The 21,048-nt window shown below is 43.3% G+C and overlaps 1 pseudogene; it reads right to left on the bottom strand.

Moving 5' to 3' along the window:
- Positions 1-21,048, bottom strand: part of LOC124034138 — a 221,369-nt pseudogene that overhangs the window by 20,142 nt on the left and 180,179 nt on the right.

Raw genomic sequence — 21,048 nt, 5'->3', positions numbered from 1 at the left:
ACATAACGCAACAAACAAACGTAGGGATTTTGGATATAAATATAATCTTTATGGAACAAAAGGAACATTTGTTGTGTAACTGGGAGTCTCGTGAGTGAAAACATCCGAAGATCATCAAAGGTTCAAACGATTAATTTGATTGCTTTTCTGATTTTCGTGACCAAGCTTCCTGATGCTATGTGTACTTAATGTGTTGTTGTGCGATCAAAAAACTTACACAAATGCTTGGATTACTTTCGCTGTAAAGCATAATTTTAAAATCTGACATGACTGGTGGATTAACAAAAGGCTAAACTGTGTTTTCCTATATTGCACTTGTGATTTCATGAATATAAATATTCGTAGTAATATTTATTGAATGTAGCGCTATGCTAATCAGCGGTTGTTGATGACACTTATCCCGATAGGGAGATTGCAGCCATAACAGGGGTATAAGCAAATTTGAGAAAAATAAGCTTTTGTGCTTATGGAAAATTTCTGGGCTCTTTTATTTCAGCTCATGAAACACAGGAACAACACTTTACATGTGCCTTGCTAAACTATTCTGACCCCTTGGAGTTCTTCAGATTTTATTGTGTTACAAAGTGGGATTAAAATGGATTTAATGGTCATGTTTGTCAAGAATATGAGAATATGAACATCCTTATTAACTAAGATATACTAAAATATACTGTAGTTGTCGCATAAAAGTATTCACCCCCTTTATTAAGGCAAGCCTAATTAGTTTAGAAGTAAACATTAGCTAAGCAAATCACATAAATCACATGGGGTTGACATGATTTTCGAATGAACACTTCCTCTGTCTCCATACACAATACATCTTTAAGGTCCCTCAGTCAAATATTGAATTTTAAGTACAGATTCAACTACAAAGACCAGGGAGTTTTTAGAATGCCTCAAAGAAGGGCAGTGATTGGTAGATGTGTAACAATAACAAATCAGGCATTAAATATCTCTTTAAGCATGGTCAAGTAAATAATTTTGCTGCAGTGCTTGAGGCGTCCCTACAGATCCGGGTTTGATCCCAGGCTGCGTCACTACCATCTGTGACCCGGGAGTCCCATATGGCGGCGCACAATTTGCCCACCGTCGTCCAGTTCAGGGGAGGGTTTGGCTGCGGGGGACTTTAGTTGGCTCATCGCGCTCTAGCGACTCCTTTGTGGCGGGTCGGGCACCTGCAGGCTGCGCCGGTCGTCAGTTGAAGGGTGTCCTCCGACACAACAGTGCGGCTGGCTTCCGGGTTAAGCGGGCGGGTGTTAAGAAGTGCGGTTTGGCGGGTCATGTTTCAGAGGATTGAATGACTCGAACTTCGCCTCTCCCGAGCCCGCCGGGAAGTTGCAGCGATGAGACAAGATCGTAATTGGATCGCAATTGAATTTCACAAAATACATCCCAGACACATCAAAGACACTGTCATCCTTCTGAACTGAGCGGTAAGGACAGGAATGAAACTGCTCAGGGATGTTATGGCTGTGAAAACTGAGGATGGATCAAAATGATTGTAGTGACTCACAATAATGACCTAAATGACAGAGTGAAAAGAAGAATATAAATAAATATACAGAATAAAAATATTCCAAAACATGCATCTTGTATGAAAAAGGCACTAAAGGAATACTGAAAAAAGAACACAGCAAATGAATACACTTTTTGCATGTTTAGGGCAAATCCCAAACAACACATCACTGAGTAACTGCCTCTTTATTTTCAAGCATGGTGGTGGCTGCATCATGGTATGGGTATGCTTGACATCAGCAAATACTTTTCTTTAAAAAAAAAAGTTTTTCAGGATAAAAAGAAACGGGATGGAGCTAAGCACAGGCAAAATAAGAGGAAAACCTGCTTCAGTCTGCTTTACACCAGAGACTGGGACAGGAATTCACCTTTCATGAGGACAACAACCTAAGGCCATATCTACAGTGCCTTCTGAAATGATTCAGACCCCTTGACTTTTTCCACATTTTGATACGTTACATCCTTATTCTAAAATGGGTTATATGGCACCCAATAATGACAAAGCAAAAACAGGTTTTTAGAAATGTTTGCAAATGTATTAAAAATAATATCAAAAAATTATTTACATAAGTATTCAGACTCTTTGCTATGAGACTCAAAATTGAGCTCTGGTGCTTCCTGTTGCCATTGATCATCAATGAGAAGTTTCTACAACTTGATTGGAGTCCACCTGTGGTAAATTCAATTGATTGGACATGATTTGGAAAGGCACACACCTGTCTATATAAAGTCCCACAGTTGGCACTACATGTCAGAAAAAAAACAAGCCATGAGGTTGAAGGAATTGTCCGTAGTGCTCCGAGATAGGATTGTGTCGAGGCACATATCTGGAGCATTGAAGATCCCCAAGAACACATTGGCCTCAATCATTATTAAATGGAAGAAGTTTGGAACCACCAAGAGTAATCAGGGGAGAAGGGCCTTGGTCAGGGAGGTGATGGTCACTCTGAATCCAATGGTCACAGAGTTCTAATTCCCCTGTGGAGATGGGAGAACCTTCCAGAAGGACAACCATCTCTGCAGAACTCCACCAATCAGGTCTTTATGGTAGAGTCGCCAGACGGAAGCCACTCCTCAGTAAAAGGCACATGACAGTCCACTTGGAGTTTGCCAAAAGTCACCTAAAGACTCTCAGACCATGAGAAACAAGATTATCTGGTCTGATGAAACCAAGATTGAACTCTTTGCCTGATTGCCAAGCGTCACATCTGGAGGAAACCTGGCCCCATCCCTATGGTGAAGCGTGGTGGTGGCACTATCATGCTGGGTAATGTTTTTCAGCAGCAGGGACTGGGAGACTAGTCAGGATCGAGGCAAAGATGAATGGAGAAAAGTACAGAGACATCATTGATGAAAACCCACTCCGGAGCACTCAGAACCTCAGACTGAGGCAAAGGTTCACCTTCAACAGGACAATGACCCTAAGAACACAGCCAAGACAACTCTGAATGTCCTTGAGTGGCCCAGCTAGAGCCCGGACTCCAACCCGATTGAACATCTCTGGAGAGACCTGAAAATAGCTGTGCAGCAACACTCCCCATCCAACCTGGCAGACCTTGAGAGGATCTGCAGAGAAAAATGGGAGAAACTCCCCAAATGCAGGTGTGTCAAGCTTGTAACATCATACCATAGAAGACTTGATGCTGTAATCACTGTCAAAGGTCCTTCAACAAAGTATTAAGTAAAGGGTCTGAATACTTGTGTAAATGTCATATTTAAGGTTTTAAATGAATTAGCAAACATTCGTAAAAACCTGTTTTCATTATGGGGTATTGTGTGTAGATTGATGAGGAAAACACACAAATTAATCCATTTTACAATAATGGTGTAACGTAACAAAATGTTGAAACAGTCAAGGGGTCTGAATACTTTCCGAAGGCGATATACACTGGAGTTGCTTACCAAGAAGACAGTGACTGTTCCTGAGTGGCTACGTTACAGTTTTGACTTGCTGCAAATCTGCTGCAAATCTATCCCCAATATCTTGAAAGATCTTGAAGAATAATGGGCAAATATTGTATCATCCATGTGGGCAAAGCTCTTAGAGGCTTACCCAATAAGACTCACAGCTGTAATCGATGCCAAAGGTGTTTCTAAAATGTATTGACTCAGGGAGCTGAAAACTTGTGTAACAACTATATATATATGTTTTTATTAATAAAAAAAATAATATATATATCACATTTTTCTTACACTTTGACAAACTATTTTGTGTAGATTGTTGGGGGAAAAATACAACTAATCCCACTTTGTAACACAATAAAATGTGAAGAAATCCAAGGGGTTTGAATACTTTTGCAAGGTACTGTAGGACTAGACATTCAATATTGCGCATCAGCACAACCACACAGCTTCATAGCACCATTCATATATTGGAAACAATACCACTTACAATGCCTAAAAACCCTGTCTGAAACCTTACAAAGGGTTAGCGAAGACTGGGGTACAGCAGCTGTAGAGGAGATTCCATGTCTGCCTGTCGATAAAACAGCAATGGAAGTGTTTTGTCATCCCTCTGTCTGTCATCTCCCCTCTTGCAAATCAAGCAGTTAGCGTTCACCTGCCACCCTGTCAGATGTTTCACTGGGGGATGGCTGCGCAGGAGCCCTCCAGGACCTCTTCAATCCCCAGAGTGACAGGGAACAACATCCTTAGCCCAGAGGATTATGCTCACACCGCCAAAGTTTGATCATCATCAGTTTACGTCCCACAGGACTGACTGATGTCTGAGCTTGTACTGAACGTTGTCGGTCTGCATGTGTGCGCACACATGTTCATGTGCGTTTACACTTGTGCTTGAGCGTGTAGGACATGTATTCACCCCGAAAGAAGAGACTGGCAGTTAGCCAAGTGTTGGCCATGTATGGTCGTCTGTTCAGCATCGTTAACGACATTGTAGATGTGAGAGTGGTCCACTTGACCGCTGTGACTCTCTCCCCTCACACACAACCATCAGACTGAAGGAGTCTGATTTTCCTGTGCCTCTCCATCAGTGCCTCTCCAACAAAGCTGAGGGCCCTACACACACTAGGGACCGGGAGAGAGATGTCAAAAGCTACAGTTCACATGGAACTGTTGACCCCTGACAACTGTGGCAGTCCTCATAGCAAACTCATCTACTCCCTCCACTTGTAGTCATTGTCTATGATAAGAGGCCCAACCCCCGTTTGCCTGGGAGGGCTGGTGGGAATGTAGAGGAATAACAAACAGCTATACTAGCTTCCTGTACTTGACCTACCTGGGAAACAACATTAATGATTCCTACTGTACTGTAGCAACATGCATTAGACTCTAGAGAGATTAAAGGGACCTGGTCTGAGTCCAAAATGGCACCCCACTGTTTTCATAGTGCACTACCTTTGACCAGGGCCCATAGACAATACGGTGCCATTTGAGATGTGTCCCTGGTTTCACTAACCAAGACATTCACTTAGACTACCTCTACTTGTAATTAGTCAAGAGTGTGCATGTTTTTGCTAAACTGAGAACTTTATTTTCCATTAGAATAAAACATGCTAGAATGAGATATTAGCACAGAGTAGCCATCATCAAAGAACAGTCTACCCATCTCTCTTCATTAAACCTATGTACTGTACTTTACCAGTATTTGGCAGCACAAACTGTTTAATTCAGCTTTAAACACAGCTTCATGTGTAATTCAGTCTTTAAACACATTGAACTCACCAGTATTTGGCACCACCAACCGGCCACCCAGATGCCCAAACACGCCCGTGGTTCTCATCTGATCTTTAGTGGGGGTGAGGGGGGGCCCGTTGGGGGTGAGCAGACCCTTCTTGGTGCTCCGTCTCTCCACAGTGCTGTTGCTGTAGTCTCGGTTCAGCCCCCTGGGGAAGGTCTCGGGCGGATGGCCTTTGGGAGCGTGGTACTCAGCGCGGTCGGCCACACCTAGTGAAACCATAAAGGAGCTCTGAACTTTGACCTTGTTGTCTGGTAGGGGGTCAAAGAGCTCTTTATTGTCTATGGAGTCCTTGAAGCAGATGGGGCTGCTATAAGTCCGGCCCACTGTCAGTTCTGGCTGCAGAGAGGAGTTGAGAAGCAGTGGGCTCCCTAGAGAGATGGAGTGGAACACACAGCCACAAAGTCATGCCGTCATCTAAATACCCTAGCTCTCTCTGCTGGAGCCATTGGCTGAAGTGAAGTCCACTGAGCAGGGAGCACACTCTGTCAACTGATGGAAAACAGGCTTTTAGTGTGAATAACATGTCAGGGTATGTGACTAACACAGAGTTACGGTTCAGGTAAATAACGTGGATAAAAGATACTGTAGCTATCCAGGTCAGGGCTGAGTCATAGTCACTGGTCAGAGGTAGATTTAATTACCAAGCATACACAGCTTGATTGCCATAATCCATCTGTTGGAGTCAGTTCCTCTCTGTACACAAAGTCATCCTCCTGGAGGACACAGTCCTTCTCTGTCTGTGGTCACAGCACAGCGCTGGGGTTGTGTGTGTGTGTGTGTGTGTGTGTGTGTGTGTGTGTGTGTGTGTGTGTGTGTGTGTGTGTGTGTGTGTGTGTGTGTGTGTGTGTGTGTGTGTGTGTGTGTGTGTGTGTGTGTGTGTGTGTGTGTGTGTGTGTGTGTGTGTGTGTGTGTGTGTGTGTGTGTGTGTGTGTGTGTGTGTCTGGGAAGGTGCTAAGGAGGTCTGGGTGACCGTCCTGTAAATGAGGGTCCTTCAGCTCTCATAATCAACTCAACCGTCCAAGGAGGTGGTCTTCATCCACAGCCATTAGACGCCTGACCATACTGCCAAACACCGCATGCATCTATCTGGCACATCCAGACATTAGGGCCCCAGGACTCCCTGTGCCAAGATAACGGAGGAGTCACAAAGTCATTGCTGCCCAGCTGCTGCCTGGCGAGGGGCATAAGGCAGGAGGCTAGTGTTTTATTTTTAGGGGAATCGTTAATTGCTGGGGGGCTTGATTTGTGTCATGCTTTCAGGGTGTGTTTGTTTCTACTGAAAGACTAACTAGAGGGTATTGTTCAATTAAGGGCTTCTCCTTGTAACTTCATCGTCTAGTCTAGTGCCGGAAAATGCGTAACAGGATGAAAGTATACAATTGAACCATTTTGAAATCTATTGCACTTCAATCAAACACATTAAAGGATATCATGGGAAATTTCATGGGCATTTGACGGAACTGAGCAGTGTGAAATATTACTGATCAGTGGTGATTTGCTACTGATTGCAGTAAACATAGTAGTGGACTATTGAGAACATTCATATAGATCACGCAGAAGGAGAAAAAATCCAGTGGCCATTGGCCAAACTTTCAATCTGGCATGCATACTTTTTTCTTCTTCTCAGCGCAGTGGAAATGGTAGAGCAAAACGGAATTGAAGAGGAGGTGGGAAGACAGAAGTTAATGAAATGGACCTCACGTTGAATACCTTGAGGGATAGGTTTGGAATTGGACCTCTGATTAAAAAAATATTTAAAAAAGAAAATGGCTCATGGCCAGCAGTAATGCAGAGACAGGGTCAGGCCTAAAGATTCATTCACCACTCCGCCTAAGCTCCTGCCACATGAGGGGGTGTGTCTAAAGGCATGAAAAGCTACTAATTTCTTATGAAGAACACACTTGAGAAAAGCGGTTTCTCTCTCTGTGTATTGCCGTATATTATTGTGATGATGAAAAATCAACCTGAATAAGGTCGACTGGGGGGGAACAGTCAGGAAAAAGATGATATTTTTTGCTATTCATTTGTGTTTCTTTCCTTCCCTCTAAAAGAAGGATCCAGACGGGAAATGGGAAAGCGGATAATATGAGCTCTATTTCTTCTGCTCCATTAGCAAGTTGATGGAGAGGGGAATGGGATGGAGTGATGGTGGCCGGTGGAGGGCACAGCAGGCGGCTCCTGAAAAGCTGGCCTATTTAAATAGGATTGATAGCCTGCCGGATGTAGCGCTCCACAGTCCCCCATCTTTCCCTTCCCGCCCTGCGCGTGGTGAGGGGCTAGGCATGAGTGTCAACCCAGGCCTTGGGAGCAGTGGATGTAGTGGGCTCAGCGTGGCTCCGGCAGGGCTTTTCACAGTGGTGTCACATCCAGCCAGGATTTATCACCCGCTTCTGCAATGGCTATCGCTTGTGCTAACCCAGAAGTGTCATTGACAGTAATAGGAAGGATGCCTGGGACAAGCCACAGCGCCAGACACTGTTATGAACAGAAGTTATTGCTGTGCACAACAAAAATGCAATTGATGTTCAGTGTTCCATGCTTTTCACATTTATCCATCAGTGGATTTGGCTGGGGCTATCTGACGGCAGGGAAGGGGGATTGGTGGCTTGACAGTCATGCGTGTGTGTGGTCTGCGGCCAGGTGGACACAGGATGTGTCTGTCAAAGATTGATTACCTATCTCGGCAATAACAGAAGAACTGGTCTGTCAAAGTAGAAGGACAGATCCTTTCAGCGCTTATGAGAATATAAATTTGAGGCAGATGTGCAGGGTTTGCACAGTGCCGCCTCAATGCAAACACATGCAATCAATCACCAGCAGAAGCAGCCTGTCAAAAGGGTCCTTGAAAACTCCTGCCTACCGTTTGGCCTTGTGGGCACCTGGCATGTCTCCATAAAGTGAAAGGCAGCGCTCGGTCACCTTGTCTGGTGGTCTTGAAGGTGAAAGACTGGAAGCCCCCGGTGAGCGCGGATGAGTCGATGACGTCAACGCCGTAGTTACTCTGGCTCCTCCTGTACAGCATGACGGCCACCACAAGGACAGCCACAACTATGACTCCCGACCCCAGCCCAGAGTAGAGAGCCACGTCGTTGGAGCCGTCCATACCTGGTACACACACAGACCAACGCAGAAACAACAGTCTCAATGGATGTTTGCTAAGGGTAAACAATAACATGCCCGAAGTTCAACTAAGGTACAGTACAGAGACACTGAAGAGGAAAATGTGAGAATGGTGATGGTAGTGATTATTTTGTGGTGACATTCTGAGGCATCTAAAATAGTAATTAAAGTAAACAGTATTGTATTGCTAAATGACTTAAATGTGAATGTAAATGTATTTGACTAGGAGCTTTTGGAGAGAAGTGAATTCATTTGAAAGCACAGTGTAGAGCACTTCGATGACTCTCCATCCCAAGACACAGTTCAACTGCTCATCCAACAGGCTCATCTTCCTATGCTACATTATGCAGCACACAGAGGACTAGATGAGCGCGCAGAATCTCGCCTCTACACTGCAGTTACACAATACATTCATAAAGCTGTTAACAGTGAGAGTGAGAGGGGTATAACTGCCTTCACACCCACTAGTCTATATCCAATAAGCCTAATGGTACATATTAAACTACATAGTATGGCCCAATGGTCAATGTCTGACAGTGACAGGAAATGATCCGAAGCAAATTAATTTAGAGTAGCCCCGTTAGTATGATCACTCACCAGATGTCTGTCTCCCCCTTCTAGAACTCTCCACTGAATTGTTTGACCCAGAATGCATTGCAAACCAGGCACAGTGAGTGAGCCTGTCTGTCTTTCTAATGAAGTCTCATTACAATCACTGCTGAGGCTCCAGTCAAGGTAGCACCTGAATCATTTCAGGAGGTGTCAGGCGGTATGCGAGGGGAAGAGAGTGTCTGAGCTGAGACCCACCAGGGGAATACAAGTGAGGATACACTGCAAATTGGTCAAATTAGCTTGTTTGCATAATTACACTGCATTAATCCCTTACAATATAGCATATGTTCAGTTGTCACAACCGATCAATCTCTCGACTCAATCCGAGAAGAAGAGCACGTTGTGATGTCACACTCGTGAAGCGCGAACAGCTGACTGATAGAATGGTAGAACCTGGTTATAGTAAAATAGATCCTATTCAATTACTCTAATTAGTCTAATTCCTAATTCTACGGTTATAGTTCTGTTCAGAACCTGACGACAAGGGTTTTGGATGGGTGTGATGGTTGTATAAAATGCAGGGAAATTAAAGTTAACTAATAGGTAGATGTCTAAAAAAAAAAGCTTCTCATAAAAAAATAAGCTGTTAAATATTCTGATTCTGGTTTCCTGAACTTTCACAAATGAGGTAGACAAGCTACCCTGTTTAAAGAGTTGGGGGTTGAAAATAAAAGAAATGCAGAAAGGAAGGACTCACTTTGAGGTTTAACATCATGCAGCAGCTTTCCATCTGCAAAGACAGACACAGAATGAGACAGAAGAGAGAGAGAGAGAGAGAGAGAGAGACAGAGGGGATTAAACGCCAGCCCTGGTTGTGTCCCAAATGGCACCCTATTCCCTTTATAGGGGGGGGGGGGGGTTGCCATTTGGGACGCATGCAGAGCGAGGTGATTAAACGCCAGCCCTGTGTGAGTGAGGTATCCTACTAGTGCACTTCTTTCTGACTCAAATCATGTGGAGAGGCCCTACCACTGAGATATGCCAATACAGATACAGACTGCCCAGATAATGATGCATGGCTTCATTACCAGACTCAATATCCACATGGATAGAAGTGGCCAAGGGAGAGACTGGCAAATGGGTCTGAAAAATACCTTGATTATCTCTCTCCTTAACAAAGAGAAACATTTCAAATATTTTCAGAAATTGTATTTTTACCAATGGAAAATTGGAGCTTACCAATACTTCTACCAGACGAGGCCAAAATACCAGTCCTACTTTTTAAAACATGTTGATGCCTCTTTCTTTTATCCAATTCAGGGACTGTATGTGTGTAAGATTTCCCTTTAGTCAGGTAATTACTGTCACAGTTTGTGACCCTTAATATTACATCATGGACCCCATTTTGACAACGCAAGCGTGACTCTAGTTTGCAGTAGATCAGACCATGTGTTACTCGATATTTATTTCAAAACCTCCCATTGCGCAACATGCATGAGTTTATCACTAAATTATGCAAATGTGAAATGAAGCATCACGGGTGCGGGTAATACACTGCATCAGTTACTAAATTGCTTTGACAACCATAGTCAAAACGTTCAAACTGTGGTCAAAACGGAATACACTCTCCATGTCTTCAGTGATCGCTAGAGTATATTCTCCTGTGACACGGGGCACGTTTCGCCTGAACACCACAGGAGGAATTACCATAGTGGTATCATGCATCGAGTGCTCCAGCAATGTGGACTCCGTTCCAGTGTGTTTATTTGTCCAGCAAATCCCTCTGGGGCCAGCTGTTCAGATGTGTTGATTGAGAAGTCATGTTATGATGGGTGTAATGGAGATACGGCTTAATGGAGATGATAGTCGAGGTTAAGATGGCAATGTAGAAAAGAAAGAAATCCTTCAGAGAAAAAGAGTAAGGGACTTACTCTGGGTACACATTCCTCCAGTGCAGTTCTCGGTGGCATTGCTGGGCCCCTCACACATAATGCCCCTGTGCCTGGGCGGTGGGTTATTGCACTCCCTTCTACGCCGTCTTTCACACTGCACACTGCACGCCGTCCACTCACTCCACTTTTCCCAGCCACCGTCAACTGTGGGGGAGGAAATGGAACGAGGAACACACAGACAAGACAGAAGGTGAGGCGATGGTCCCTCTCAACGAACATTTAAGTCCACATTAACCCTCAGGTCCTCCTCACATAATGGGATCAATTGTCTCTCTCTCTTTCTACAGAATGTGAAATGAAATCCCCCGATTTAACCGTGCACGTTAAAACTCAGGTTCCTCGGTCGCCGGTGTCATTTGATCTAGGAGGAACCCATATGGTGCCAAAAAGAGATTTCTTGGAAGCACTTTTTCGGCAACCTTAAGCAGTCTCTCCCCGCACAAGCTCTGAAGAAGAAGATTTCTTTTGTAGGATTCCATGAGTTCTATAAGCTCTTTGTTCTATAACCCCTCTGTGTGCATACATATTGTGCTCTCTCTCCATATAGCTTCTTCCCTAATAGATCCAGTCTCCCCCTTGACCTGCGAGGAAACAGTTTAGAATTGTCCGTGAAAATTCACAGTTACATGAATTAGAATTGAGAACTACTACAAACTATTGTCTGGTGCAGGAATAGACACAGAAAATACATTGGCCTAACATCATTTCTAACCTTTAGACATATAGTGTAAGTTATCACACCCGGTCTCAGGGATGGAAATTCCGTTGGCCTCTATTGAGTTGCATCTTATTTGTGGCACAATCTTCAATATGTTTTTAAATGTGATGTTTTGGTGCCTCTAGGGCAATTCAGAAAGCTGATTGAGGACCTTATTATGGATGAATGTTTTTGCTTTATGTACATATATTTTGATATGTGTATTTCTGTCATTTCTGCAGTTCAGGGCTCATCTGTAAAAGAGACATTGGTCTCAGTATAACTCCCTGATAAAATAAAGGAAATAAAAATACTAAATATTATAATATACAGATGAAGTCGGAAGTTTACATGCACCTTAGACAAATACATTTAAACTCAGTTTTTCACAATTTCTGACATTTAATCCGAGTAATAATTCCCTGTTTTAGGCCAGTTAGGATCACCACTTTATTTTAAGAATGTGAAATGTCAGAAAAATAGTATAGAGAATTATTTATTTCAGCTTGTATTTCTTTCATCACATTCCTAGTGGGTCAGAAGTTTACATCCACTCAATTAGTATTTGTTAGCATTGCCTTTAAATTGTTTAACTTGGGTCAAACGTTTCGGGTAGCCTTCCACAAGCTTCCCACAATAAGTTGGGTGAATTTTGGCCCATTCCTCTTGACACAGCTGGTGTAACTGAGACAGGTTTGTAGGCCTCCTTGCTCACACACGGTTTTCAGTTCTGCCCACACATTTTCTATAGGATTGAGGTCAGGGCTTTGTGATGTCCACTCCAATACCTTGACTGTGTTGTCCTTAAGCCATTTTGCCACAACATTGGAAGTATGCTTGGGGTCATTGTCCATTTGGAGACCCATTTGCGACCAGGCTTTTACTTCCTGACTGAGATGTTGCTTCAATATATCCACATAATTTTCTGTCCTCATGATGCCATCTATTTTGTGAAGTGCACCAGTCCCTCCTGCAGCAAAGCACCCCCATAACATGATGCTGCCATGCCACCCCCCGTGCATTACAGTTGGGATGGTATTCTTCGGTTTGCAAGCCTCCCCCTTTTTCCTCCAAACATAACGATGGTCATCATAGCCAAACAGTTCTATTTTTGTTTCATCAGACTAGAGTACATTTCTCCAAAAAGTACGATCTTTGTCGCCATGTGCAGTTGCAAACGGTAGTCTGGCTTTTTTTATGGCGGATTTGAAGCAGTGGCTTCTTCCTCGCTGAGCGGTCTTTCAGGTTATGTCGATATAGGACTCGTTTTACTGTGGCTATAGATACTTTTGTAACTGTTTCCCCCAGCATCTTCACAAGGTCCTTTGCTGTTGTTCTGGGATTGATTTGCACTTTTAGCACCAAAGTACGTTCATCTCTAGGAGACAGAATGCTTCTCCTTCCTGAGCGGTGTGACGGCTGCGTGGTCCCATGGTGTTTATACTTGTGTACCGTTGTTTGTACCGATGAACGTGGTACCTTCAGGTGTTTGGAAATTGCTCCCAAGGACGAACCATACTTTTTCTGAGGTCTTCCTATGATGTCAAGCAAAGAGGCACTGAGTTTGAAGGTAGGCGTTGAAATACATCCACAGGTACACCTCCAATTGATTCAAATTATGTCAATTAGCCTATCAGAAGCTTATAAAGCTATGACATCATTTTCTGGAATTTTACAAGCTGTTTAAAGGCACAGTCAACTTAGTGTATGTAAACTTCTGACCCACTGGAATTGTGACACAGTGAATTATAGTTGAAATAATCTGTCTGTGAACAATTTTTGGACAAATTACTTGCGTCATGCACACAGTAGATATCCTAATTGACTTGTAAACTAATTCAGACCACCATGGCAGGCATGCAGCAGCATACAACATATATGAATCGCACACAATATAATAAAGTTGTCATAGTCTTGCATAACCAGATGTTGTATTCACGTTTACTCTGCACGTAGATGCCTGCATGGCAAGCCTACTATATTCATAAAGTCATAAAGTTGAGCATGCTATATGTACTGTATGTCCTTGCAAGTCAAATTGCTTTGCCCTTTGAGACATGCCCAATAGATAACAGCATATTATTGCCTGGTGAAACCAACTGACCTCTGCGAGAAGAGAAACAGAATGTGATCTCACAAGATCATGATGGTTGAACGAGGCTGTCTATTCACCAGCTCTACAGTACTTCATGAGGCAGAAGGGCTTACTTGGACAGAGCGCATTACAGGTGATCTTCTGCACAGACATGCCCTGGCAGAAAGATCCTCCGTTGAGCGGGGCAGGGTTGGTACAGGTACGGGAGCGTTTCTGAACACCCCGACCACAGGGCACGTTACAAGGAGACCACTCTGTCCACAGCGACCATCCACCGTTCACTACAGAGAGAGAGAGAGAGAGAGAGAGAGATAGCGGTGAGAGAGCGAGAGATAGGGGTGAGAGAGCGAGAGACAGACAGACCGAGAGAGAGAGAGTGAGAGATGGATGGAGAGAGAGATGGATGGAGAGAGAGATGGATAGCGAAAGAAAGAAAGATGGGTGAGAGAGAGCGGGAGGAAGAGAGGGAAACTTAATTTAAACTAATCTAATCTCCCACAGAGTTAACTATATAGACAACAGTTTAGAGGTATTAATGACTAGCAATGTTCCATGACTATAAGCTTGAAAATACTGAGTACAGTACATCAAATGTGGAAAATGTGAACTACTCTTCCGTTAATTGTCAGTTCAATTGTCAAAGCTCTTTGAATCAAAGAGAAAAACAGAACAAAATTGATAAGAGGAATCCATTCAAATAGGCCACTGCACATTAATACAGTCGGGCAGATGAAGTCATGATGAATGAGAGGTTCTCTTACTAAGTAGTCAACCACTTTGTGGTCTGACTTGTTTGGTCTGTGATTTGTATGAGTGGAGACAAAGTTTTCTACCAAATGCTACCAAAGCTTGTGAGCCACCGCATTGCTCCAAGGCCTCTGGCGAATGCATAATTCATAAGCAACATGTCTTTAAATGAGATTAAGAAACAATAGCACATTCCCTTTCATAACATTTCAGAAATACTGAGGCAGGGAATTATATCCTTGAATAATACATTTATCTTTCACTCGTGCTGCCAAACATACCGTCATAAAACTGACCATCCTACCGATCCTCGACTTCGGCGATGTCATCTACAAAATAGCCTCCAATACCCTACTCAATAAATTGGATGCAGTCTATCACAGTGCCATCTGTTTTGTCACCAAAGCCCCATTTACTACCCACCACTGCAACCTGTATGCTCTTGTTGGCTGGCCTTCGCTTCATACTCGTCGCCAAATCCACTGGCTCCAGGTCATCTACAAGTCTCTGCTTGGTAAAGTCCCCCCTTATCTCAGCTCGCTGGTCACCATAGCAGCACCCAAATGTAGCACGCGCTCCAGCAGGTAAACCAATTCCTCCTTTGGCCACCTCTCCTTCCAGTTCTATGCTGCCAATGATTGGAATGAACTACAAAAATCTCTGAAACTGGAAACACTTATCTCCCTCACTAGCTTTAAGCACCAGCTGTCAAAGTAGCTCACAGATTACTGCACCTGTACAATTTAACCCAAACAACTACCTCTTCCCCTACTGTATTTATTTTGCTCCTTTCACCCCATTATTTATATTTCTACTTTGCACATTATTCCACTGCAAATCTACCATTCCAGTGTTTTACTTGCTATATTGTATTTACTTCGCCACCATGGCCTTATTTTGCCTTTACCTCCCTTATCTCACCTCATTTGCTCACATTGTATATAGACTTATTTTTCTATTGTATTATTTATTTATTTATAATATGTTTATTATTTTACAATAAAAAATTAAATAAAAAAGACAACAATACTAACAATGACATGCATTGTACTGTTGAATGGGATGGCCAATTTAGAGGACAAAACAAAACTTAACTCACACATATACAAAATAAAACAAAATCCTATTAGGTGGTAAATGTATATGAAGACCGCATATAGTCATTACAAGCAGTGTAGTTAAGCCAAAAATAAATGTTGAGTGGAGTACAGCACAGAGTAGCAGCAGATCGTCAACCCAGTTATGAAGCGGGATTAGACCATTTATCCAGTATCGTCTGCCATATTTTGTATAACATTGGACTTCTATTGGAGGTATTGTATCGAATCTTTTCCATATGTATTACATTCCCTAAATCCCGTAACCACATTTCTAGGGTAGTTTCCAAAATTGCAATATGAGCTTATTGGCTATTAGAGTACAAAGAGAGACAGCTTTCCCTTCGTGGTTATTCCCATCAACTGTACCAAACAGAGTGGTCAATGGGACTGGGGCTAGAACTCTATCAAAGGCTCTAGATAAATAATCAAAAATGAGAGCCCAGTAAACATGTAACTTAGGACATGTCCAGAATAAGTGGGTCAACGTCCCCTCATCCTGCTTGCACCTCTCACACAGTGGTGAGGTGTCCGGGAATATTTTATGCAGTTTTACTTTTGAGTAATGTAACCTGTGTATCACCTTAAACTGTACAAGGTTGTGTCTGGCATTCACTGAACTGTGGTTTATATTCATGAGAGCTTCTACCCAGTCCTCATCTGAGATTTCTGACCCAAGTTCTTGTTCCCAAGCCCTTTTAATGGTGTCTGTGGATACCTCTATGTGGGCCTGTAGCACATCATACAGTCTAGAGACCGACTCTTTTGAATGGGGTTTGACAAGGATCAAGCTATCTAATGTAGGACTATTTGGCTTCATGCCATACTATGGGATATGTGTCCTTACGAAATTCCTGATTTGGAGGTATCTGAAAAAATGTGTTGTTGGCATGTTGAACTTTCCCTGTAATTGTTGAAATGAAGCTAACTGACCATCTATGTATAGATTACCAATTGTTGTGAGCCCCTTCTCCCTCCACTGTGAAAACACCACATCATCCAATGCGGGGTGGAAAGCATGATTCAGGCAAATCGGGCTGTCAATGTATACAGTGGGTATGTTAAGAAAATACCTAATCTGTTTCCAGATCCTAAGCGTATGACAAATGACTGGGTTAGAGTCATAAGTGGATATTTTCCACATATGATGGGCTATTAACAAGTGCAGGGAGTGAGGAACGTTGACAGGAGGCCTGCTCAATCAAAAGCCATGCAGGCATATCCTTCTGTCTGGTAAGCTTTCCCTCCAGAAAGACACAATATTCAGATTAGCAGCCCAATAATACAGTTTAAAGTGAGGAAGGCCAAAGCCCCCCTCTATTTTGTACTTGCATAAATGCTTCTTTGAAATTCTGGCTGCCTCGTTATCCCATAAAAATGGAGTTACTATTGAATCCAGTTTCTTAAAATAGTTTTGTGGTATGAAATTGGGTAGACATTGGAAGAGGTAAAGAAACCTGGGTAGGACAACCACTTTAATAGCGTTTATAAAAAAAATCTATATTTAGTTTAAGCTGATATATTTTAATGTCCCAATTCACTTTCAATAGCTGATCAAGGTCTCTTGTCACTACAATGCCAAGGCTTGTGAACTTGTCCATCACTGTTCTAAACGGGGTGGATTGCAGAAATTGCATATCCACAGGCCGTGATATTGGCATCAACTCACTTTTTTGCTAGTTTATCTTGTAGCCAGAGAAGGAGCCAAATGTGTTTATCAAGTTAAGTAAGGGTGGAATAGAAGTTTTAGGTTTGGACAAAAACAAAAGAACATCGTCTGCATATAGGGAAATGTTGTGCTGTATGTCCTTTATTTTAACAGAAGCTATATCGGCACATGCCCGAATGCGAGTAGCAAGGGGTTCCATGGCTATAGCGAAGAGAGCAGGCGAAATAGGGCACCCCTGTCGGCACCCCTTGAACAAGCGGAATGACTGCAACATTTCTTGATTGGTTACCACGGACGCCATTGGGTGTGCATAAATAATTATTATCCAATTAATAAATTCCTTTCCGAACCCGAAGTGCTCCAGAACCGACATCATATATTTCCACTCAATCCGGTCAAACGCCTTCTCTGCATCAAGAGCTATTACCACTGCCTCAACCTTATGATCGTGATACATTACATTGAAAAGACGTCTCAAATTGTAGTGTATATGTCGGCCTGGGATTAAAAACCTGTCTGGTCAGGGTGTATGATGTCAGAAATATATGTTTTCAATCGGTTTGCCAATATCTTTGTCAACACCTTGTTTTCTATGGGGAGTAACGACACGGGGCGTTAAGACGACATCTCCATGGAATCTCTATCTTTTTTCAAGATCAGTGCTATTGTAGCCTCATACAGTGTTTGCAGGAGTTTGTCATTTTCTTTGGATTGTTTAAACATTAAACATTAAACATAAGGGGAGATAGACTGGCGCAGTACTTCTTATAGAATTCTATTACATATCCATCGGGCCCAGGGGCCTTGCTGTTTGGAAATTGTGCCATCGCTGTGTTAATTTCCTCCAAAGTTATCCCTGCATCGAGTGCAGAAGCTGCCCCCCTGTCTAGTTTAGGAAGTTCACATTCAGCGAGAAAGCGTTCCATAGTTTGTGGATTCTATTGTATTATTGACTGTATGTTTGTTTTACTCCACGTGTAACGCTGTGTCGTTGTATGTGTCGAACTGCTTTGCTTTATCTTGGCCAGCTCATAATTGTAAACGAGAACTTGTTCTCAACTTGCCTAGCTGGTTAAATAAAGGTGAAATAAATAAATAAAAATCTAACATCTTTTAAAAAATTAAAAAACACTGAGATGGGTCTCATTCATTTGTGTGGGGGCATGAAACACACAGCAACTTGATCTGAGGCGCACCTTAAACACTTTGGGCTGGTTCGCTAGCACAGATTAAGCCTACTGCCGCACAAAACATCTTCAAGGAAGATTCTCCATTATCTGTGTCCGGGAAACGAGGTCTACGTTAGACAAACACAGTCAGCTAATGGGTGAAGCTGTGACCGGAGCTGTCATGTTTTGTCTTATATTGTCTTGTCATTTTGCTTTTCCTTCTGTTCGTTTTCCCCCTGCTGGTCTTTTTAACAGGAGCCTTACCAAAAACAACCACAGTGGCTGTGGCACTCCGTCTCTTGGCCACAATGTTGCTGGCCAGGCACTAGGAGTATTGAATATTTACTTTACTGGATTAAAGAGTTTCGCCCCGTCCTCATTCAGTCGGACAGTCGTGCCTCGTTAATGATGAGATTGTGGTCAGCTCGGGTGTCAATGTTGTCATCCGTCAGGGAGCTCACTAGCTCTTCGTTCTTCAACCACTCCACCTGCCCAGAGATTGAGAGAGTTATTACAGACTTATTATAACACACAACCTATACAACCAAACCACATCACACAATCACGTGACCACAGCCATTAGGCAGTCAGAGGAGGGCCATACCCATTACCAGCAACACAGACACAGAGAGGAAAACGAATTATGAATTACAAACTTAGTGATGCTTTACTGCTCCTGCCCTGGTATATGGAGCTGCATCGCTGCTTTTGCAAATTGCATTCACACCGGAAGAAATGATGGATTTATAGGGTGCAAAACAAACGCATGGAGTGTTTTCGAACTGCAAAAAACGTGTACACTTATTGCACTGCACTGGGCACACACAAACACACACCCATACTCAAAATGTTTTCATGGATAGGCCTACTGTATTCACTGCAGCAGGGCTACTCTAAACTACAACCAATCTGATGTCATTGAATGATGTCATCATACATTTATGACCTAGAAAGAGTAGAACTGGGAGTAGCCTGTATTCCCTTCACTTTAAACAAGCCTTGGAAAACACATTCATTGGATTCCTGATTCCAAGGTGCAATTAAAAGATACCCTTTAGCAGGGTGGCATCAGAGGCAAGCAGTTAATGTACTAAAGCTAAAAGATAAGGGGGAAAAGACTGGGAATTTACTCTAATGTTCCATGATTAAAACAATGCATCACTGGGTGAGAGCCGATTGGATGACGCGACAGTGGCGGTGGCAGAAGAGTATTTTCCTCTTCATGTATTTATTTCAATTTGATCATGGGGAACATTTGCAAGTTGAAAGAGGCAATTAAAGAGTGGCACAATCTGCCTGGCCCTCACTGCTGATCTGTAGCACTTGCTCTACATTCCCGGGCTGTCGCCTGCCGCTGCTAACAGCCTTAGGGTAATGATGAAAAGATACGCCCGGCAGAAGGAAGAAGAGAAACTGTGGCGGGACAAATTAGCCCTGTAAGTGTGTGGCGGAGGATGTGAGAGATGAATTACCTAATTGGCACATTTGTTTCAATTAGGATGCGGTTATCAGTGTTACAGGCTTGACAGACAGCAGGTTTCCAGGGCCCCCACACAGACACAAGGGGGTCCTGTGATTTCATTATGATGAAGATTGAGCCAACGGAGTGATGGTCATATTCTTCAGGTTGAGGCTGTGTGTATCTGTGGGGGTCTGGGGCTTGGGAGGACTGTGGGCAAGGAAGGACCTCTAATCTCCTGGAGCAGAGAGGAGCCAGAGGCTTGGGTGGGTGACAGTAAAGTCTTATGTCTGTAATGTATTTTTGTTGTGTGTTTGGATCCCAGAAAGATTAGCTGTCGCCATGTCAAACTGAGATAAAGATACACTACATGACCAATAGTATGTGGACACCTGCTCATCGAACATCTCATTCCAAAATCACAGCTTTAATATGGAGTTGGTCCCCTCCTTTTCTGCTTTCCACTAGATGTTGGAACATTGCTGTGGGGACTTGCTTCCATTCAGCCACAAGAGCATTCGTGAGGTCGGGCACGGATGTTGGGCAATTAGGCATGGCTCACAGTCGGAGTAATAATTAATTCCAAAGGTGTTCGATTGGGTTGAGGTCAGGGCTCTGTGCAGGTCAGTCAAGTTCTTCCACACCGATCTCGACAAACCATTTCTGTATGGGCCTTGCGCATGGGGGCAATGTCATGCTGAAACAGGAAAGGGCCTTCCATAAACTGTTCCCACAAAGTTGGAAGCACAGAATCATCTAGAATGTCATTGAATGTCATCCCTTCACTGGAACTAAGCGGACTAGCCTGAACCATGAAAAACAGCCCCAGAACATTATTCCTCATCCACCAAACTTTACAGTTGACAATGCATTGGGGCAGGTAGCGTTCTCCTGGCATCCGCCAAACCTAGAATCGTCCATCAGCCTGCCAGGTGGTGAAGCGTGATTCATCTCTCCAGAGAACACTTTTAAACTGCTCCAGCATCCAATGGCAGCGAGTTTTACACCACTCCTGCTGACGCTTGGATTTGCCCATGGTGATCTTAGGCTTGTGTGGGCTGCTCGGCCATGGAAACCCATTTCACTAAGCTCCAAATGAACAGTTCTTATGCGGACGTTGCTTCCCAGAGGCAGTTTGGAACTCGGTAGTGAGTGTTGCAACTGAGGACAGATCATTTTTTACTCGCTACACGCTTCAGCACTAGGCAGTTGCGTTCTATGAACTTGTGTGGCCTACCACTTCGTGGCTGAACCGTTGTTGCACCTAGACGTTTCC

The sequence above is a fragment of the Oncorhynchus gorbuscha genome, linkage group LG04 (assembly GCF_021184085.1).
Source record: "Oncorhynchus gorbuscha isolate QuinsamMale2020 ecotype Even-year linkage group LG04, OgorEven_v1.0, whole genome shotgun sequence".
Taxonomy (NCBI): Eukaryota; Metazoa; Chordata; class Actinopteri; order Salmoniformes; family Salmonidae; genus Oncorhynchus; species Oncorhynchus gorbuscha.
Note: the sequence above shows the minus strand (reverse complement) of the source record. Positions and strands in the feature narration are given on the sequence as shown.